This window comes from Epinephelus fuscoguttatus, linkage group LG15 (genome assembly GCF_011397635.1).
Source record: "Epinephelus fuscoguttatus linkage group LG15, E.fuscoguttatus.final_Chr_v1".
NCBI lineage: Eukaryota > Metazoa > Chordata > Actinopteri > Perciformes > Serranidae > Epinephelus > Epinephelus fuscoguttatus.
The window spans coordinates 41,792,912-41,799,109 of record NC_064766.1 but is presented as its reverse complement, the minus strand read 5'-3'; the positions used below and the strand labels follow the sequence as shown (position 1 = coordinate 41,799,109).

The following is a 6,198-nucleotide window of genomic DNA, read 5'->3' as shown; positions in this document are numbered from 1 at the left end:
AAATTGAAATTGTTGATACGTATCTTATTTCTTTTCCTTTTTTTTTTTTTTTTTTTGCTTCTCTATATGTAAGTTTTTGGGTGGGGTGGGTTGAGAAGGTTTGTTGTTTTTGTTTTGTTTTTTTCTCTTGAAAACCTACAAAACTAAGATTAATTGTTCACCGACTTCATTGTGGCATTGTTGTGATGTGCAAATCCTCAATAAATTTAAAATTTAAAATGTCAAAAAAAAAAAAAGACAGACAGAGACATAGACAGACAGACACAGACAGGAAAAATCAGAAATTGATTAAAGATTTAATTAAGTCACCAGCAGCTCCTGTTATATTTATATTTATTTATTTATTTATTTATTGTGGAGTATTAATGAGCTCAGCTCAGGTTGGAATGAGGAGTTTATTTATTTGTTTATTTCAAATGTTTTATGGGTCTTATGTTTGTAGTTTTCTTCTGGCTCTGCACGCTGAGTCACAACTGAAGTTATTTATGAGAATATTTACATGAGCAGGTTTTACCACAGAGACAAGAACTGGTTGTAACAGTTGATCACAAGCAAAACTTTATTGAAGTAAAAGTAGAAACACAAACAAATCAATGTGAGCACACATTTCTTTGCACAGAGAACAAAGTGTGGAGGATAAAGGAGCTCTGCTGCTTTCTCTCTTCACACACAACAACATACAAACACATCAGTACAAAGATTGATCAGACATTTAGAGCCCAGAGAAGTCCACATTATTCTCATGCAGAGAAATGTCACTGCAGCTCAACAAACATCATCATGAGCAGTGAGAGCCTCCATGGCTGAACACACACAGGAAGGAGCGCCACCTACACACACTCAAACATTTACACAACAACTCAGGAGAAGATGTCAAAGTCCCGCCCACAATGTTTGACTGACAGCTGATCTGTGTGCAGTGAAGAAACGCCACAACAATCAGCTGTCAGCAACAAACATGGAGACCAAACACAGAGTTTAACCCTTAAATGACTTCAGACTATTTGACTTGACACAACTCAGCTGTGGAATCAGAAGAATAAAGACAAAGTCCAGCATAGAGAGGCTGAGTGAATGTGGTCTGGACTCTGTGGAGGAGAGTCATGGTTTCAGAGACGCTGTAGAAGGACAGAATACCTGCACTGTGATCCAGGTACACTCCTACTCTGGAGGACCGAGGACCTGAGACACGAGTTTGGACACTGTCGTGCCAAAAGTTATAACTGTTATTGTCACAATATAACATCCAAGATTTATCATTGAATCCAAATAAACATTCATCCCCCCACCCTGCTCTGCTGATAGTCTTGTATGTGACTGCTACATAAACTCCTCCTCCTCTCCACTCCACCTCCCAGTAACAACGTCCAGTCAGACTCTCTCTACTCAGGACCTGATAACATCCAGTGAATCTGTCTGGGTGTTTAGAATAAGACTGTTGGTGTCTCATTACTGTCACTTTCCTGTTCCTCTCAGATAATAACAGCTCTGTGTGTGCTGTGTTTGGATCCAGTGTGATGTGACGTGAATATCTGAAGAACTCAGCTCTGGTCTTGGGCTCTGGTTGTGGCAGTAAAACATCCACTTCAGTCACTGTCGATGAGACGTTTGTCCGTGTGTCCCTCAGAGCGTCCTGTAGTTTATCTCTGACTCCTAACACAGCCGCTGTCACGTCCTCAAAGTAGCGGCGAGGACGGATGTTGATGCTGGATGAGTGTGTGGCTTCACTGAGTGCTGACAGTGAGGGGTAGTTGTGTAGAAACTGGTTGTGATCCTCTGTGTGTGAGAGCTGCTTCAGCTCAGCGTCTTTCCTCTTCAGCTCAGTGATCTCCTGCTCCAGCTTCTCCTGAAGCTCTTTGACTCGACTCACTTCAGTTTCCTGCTGCCATCTGAGCTGCTGCTTCACATCAGAGCGTCTTTTCTCCATGAGACGGATCAGCTCAGTGAAGATCTTCTCACTGTGCTCCACTGCTTTATCAGCAGAGCGACTGATAGCCTCCACCTCCTGTTGGAGCAGCTTCACATCTTTCTCTGTGTCCTGGATTCTCTGCTGGATGTTTTGTCGACTCCCCTCCAGCTCTCTCTGCCTCTCAGTCCTTTCTGCTGCAGCTGACACTGTGTCGTGGCCTTTATGTTCCTCCACAGAGCAGAGATAACAGATACACTGCTGATCAGTGCGGCAGAACATCTTCATCACCTCATCATGACGAGCAGATGTTCTCCTGCAGCTTCTTGGAGGGCTCCACCAGCTTGTGTTTCTGTAATGGAGCCGAGTCACGATGAGGCTGGAGGTGTTTCTCACAGTAAGAGGCCACACACTGCAGACAGGACTTGAAGGCTTTCAGTTTCCTCCCAGTGCAGACATCACAGGCCACATCTTCAGCTCCAGCATAGCAGTGATCAGCAGGAGCAGCTTGGAGTCCAGTCTTCTTCAGTTCCTCCACCAAATCTGCTAACATGGTGTTTTTCCTCAGGACAGGCCTCGGTGTGAAGCTCTGCCTACACTGAGGGCAGCTGTAGATTCTCTTCTCATCCTCTTCATCCCAGAAGCTTTGAATACAGTTGATGCAGTAGCTGTGTCCACAGGGAAGAGCCCCCGGATCCTTCAGTAGATCCAGACAGATGGGACAAGAGAACTTTAGGGGGTCCAGCTGAGCTCCTTGCTGCGCCATTTCAGCTTGTGGCAGCGACTGTGTGAGTCTCACTTCCTGAGAAGTGAAACTAGTCTGAGCTCTGATCTCAGCATCATGTGATCATGCAGTGAATGCAGCCTGTCAGCTCTGTCATGTCACCACCATGTTGGTTCCACCCATCTATAAAGTGCAGATGTGAAGGGGAGGGAACAGAGTGGAGCTGGCTGTGTGTGAGAGCAGGAAGAGGAGGGAGGGCTGATTCCAGGAAGACCAGTGAGTGTTTTCAGACGGGGAGCAGGTTTGAACTGAGGCTTCATTTGAAACGAGGAAACAGTTTGTTGAATCCTTGTTGGCTGCTCAGGTTTTGGCTCAATATTTCTCTACAAGCATAAATCTTACTGAAGTCAAAGTAAATACTACAGAATAATACTGCATGACACCGTTCTGTGTGTCTTACTGGTCCTTTGTTTATTTCACTCGCCCCACTTTTTATTTCACAGCAGTAAAGTTTAATCTTGTCTTCCATCTGTTTAATCATGAACCAACATCAGTGAAGCGTCAGCAGCTGCACAGAATGAATAAACTTTATTTATATAGCACAGTCCAGAGTGCTTTACAGGTCATTGACAGAGACAAACAGTTTTACAACACTGTTCAAGGAGACATTAGAGGAATACATAAATATATTATTTTCAATCAATCAATCAATCAATCAATCAATTAATTAATTAATTTATTTATTTATTAAGGGTAAAAATAGATATTAAAATATTCAAACAGATGACTGCTCGTTACAGGCTGGATTAAAAAGATCTGGTGAGAATGATGATAAAATGATTTATCTTTGACTCGTCATAAAACTTATACAAGAAAACTACAAAGAAACAATTAATATTTATGATTCGGCCCCGACAAAAACTTCATGTTAATGTCCAGACAGCAAATGTGTGAATTCATCTCACATAATTCTTTCTGACTAAAGATGTTCAAAGAGAAACTAATGATGGAAGCAGATACGAGGTCAAACGTCTTCAGCTGACGGAGCTCAGAGAGACGCTGCCATCTAGTGGAGCGGAGAGAGTCTGTCACTTTGTATTCAACACATCGCTGTGCTGTGACCCATCTGCAAATATCAACTCAGATACTTTAAAATATAAAACAAAAATAGTTTTGGAAACAGAAGTGTCACCTGATTAGCATGTCTGTTACTTGTGATTTCTGACTTTAAATAGACCTAATGGCTGCTTCGATATGTGTGAACTCAAACTTCAAACGACCATCAGTACTTATCAGTAATTATTACACATAATTATTAACTGTGTTAAATAATATGTTTCAATTGACATCAAATCACCTCTTGGGGCACTGTTCCCATAAAAGGGAAAATAATTCAGTTAATTCAGTCTCATTAAATAAACTAAACTCTCAGTTTGGAACTCTGAATAATAATTTAAATAATAACTATAACCATAATTACCATATCAGCACTCAAGACTGAAGGGTTTAAGCGTAACTGATGTCACAACAAGTATCGTCTGCACACGTCTGAAGAAGCTGCTCAGTGCTGCGTCTCTGTTTAATGAATGAACCGTTACCAGGCTGCTCTCATAAACTGTTTGTTATTTTTCCTACGAAAAGTAATGCACCAAAACCACACAGTCATCAGCGGGTCATCTATAGATACCCAACAAGTTCTTCCCCCATCACGTCTAAATATGACGCACTACCTGAGCCCAGTCTCACTCTGAAGTTGTCGGATTTTGGCGCTTGGGCAGTGACTTGCAGTGTCAGAAACCAATGAAAAAAGGCGTCATTTAACGTTGGCAAGATACACGGCCAGTTGATACACGCCTGCTAGATTAACGGCATCCGGCAGCATTAGGGGTAAACACGGAGGGACATGGACGAGAGTTAAAGCAGTGAAAGTCTGAGTGGGGTGTGCAGGATGGCTGGTGGATGGGTCGCGTCCCGTAAGATTCTTAAGCCAAACCCTGTTCTTTTTTCAACTATCTGTGTTGTTGAAGGAAAACACATCAGTTGGCAGTGTTGTACCAACATAGTGCTTTTATTTTGAAAGAGACTGTATTTAAACTGTACATTTCCTGTGAAAACAGAAGTGTATTTTGAAAACAGTGTGTCCGGTCCGGTATGGTGAGGCAGGTTGCGATGATGAATGATCACAAAACACAGGACTTTCCTCAGGAGACCGGTGTTCAGAAGGTGTGAACTTTGTGTTAAGGTACATCCCCACCTTGTTTCTTTACCTAAACATAACCACAGTAACTTTAGGTTTAAAACTATAAATCTGTAGGATTTCATATGACTCGTAAACACACACTCTGAGACACACTCTCTCAGACTGATTTGTTTTTAGGCCGCAGGTGAAGTTTGGTTCAGAATCAGGTCACATCAGTTGTGCTCTTTCCTTCCTGCCTGTTGCAGAAACTATAAATTGACTCCTGGAGGAGTTTTTAGCTCAGAGGAAAAGAAGCTGAAGAGGAATCATGAACCCGATCACTAACAGCAGGGATCCATGAGGATTTCTCCACACCAACAGGTACTACAGCTCGACTCGACTGTGACAGTGCACGGCCGCAGAGGAACCATTGAATGACAGGAAGTGAAGGCCTCAGCCTGCTCCAAAAGACGCTGCTGCTATTTTCAATGTTTGGAGGCTGCATCGGACAATTTCTGCAACCTTGCAAAACATAAAATCCAACAATCACGCGGGGCTTGAACTTTCTTAGCTGTCTTTTTTCTGGTCTTCCAAAAGGCCACCTTCAAATGTGGACACAGCAGACTGCAGACATGGTCACACATATGTCTGAACAAAGGGCTTTGATGCAGTCGACCATGTTTTATTAAGATGATCTCTGTGAGTCTGAAGCAACACCTTTTAACTCTTCATCAGAGCAACATTAGTTTGTGAAGGTTGTGGTAACCAAATCTTTGCAGGTTACTGAAGGATATGGTCAAAACAAAATGGTTTGTACGATGATGTTTTGTCCAACTATGTCGAAAGGTGAAGCGTCTGCAGCTGGAAGGAGGGAACTGAACACATTTTCAGACGGTCTCTCCTGGAAGACGTTCATGGTGACATTTAGTTATTCAGATCATAGTGGTGTGCCACAGGGATTGAACTGGGGTCTTCCTCAGCTCATCGCTCATATTAATGATTCTGTCTTATCCCAAGTCGTCAAAGTTTGGCCCCTGGGCAGTGACTCGCAGCATCAGACACCAACAAAAAAAGCCGTCCTTTAATGTCGGCATAATATGCGGCCAGTCACCGTTATGGTTTAATGGCGCCCGGCAGTGTCAGGGGGAAACACGACAAGAACGAAATTTACTGTGGTGAAAGACCGAGTGGGCCGAGCAGGTAAGGTCGTGGATGGGCTCAACAAACACCAACTTTCACCCAGGAGAGTGTTTTCACGTCCCGTAAGATTCTAAACCAAAACCCTGTTCTTTTTTCCTAAACCCAACCACGTGTGTGTTGTTGAAGGAAAAAAACATCAGTTCACAGTGTTGTACTGATCTAGTGCTTTTATTTTGAAAGAGACTGTAT

At 42.8% G+C, this 6,198-nt stretch overlaps 1 pseudogene; it reads right to left on the bottom strand.

The window, feature by feature from the left end:
- Nucleotides 1-547: 547 nt before the first annotated feature.
- Nucleotides 548-2,741, bottom strand: LOC125902870 (tripartite motif-containing protein 16-like; annotated as a pseudogene).
- Nucleotides 2,742-6,198: the final 3,457 nt, after the last annotated feature.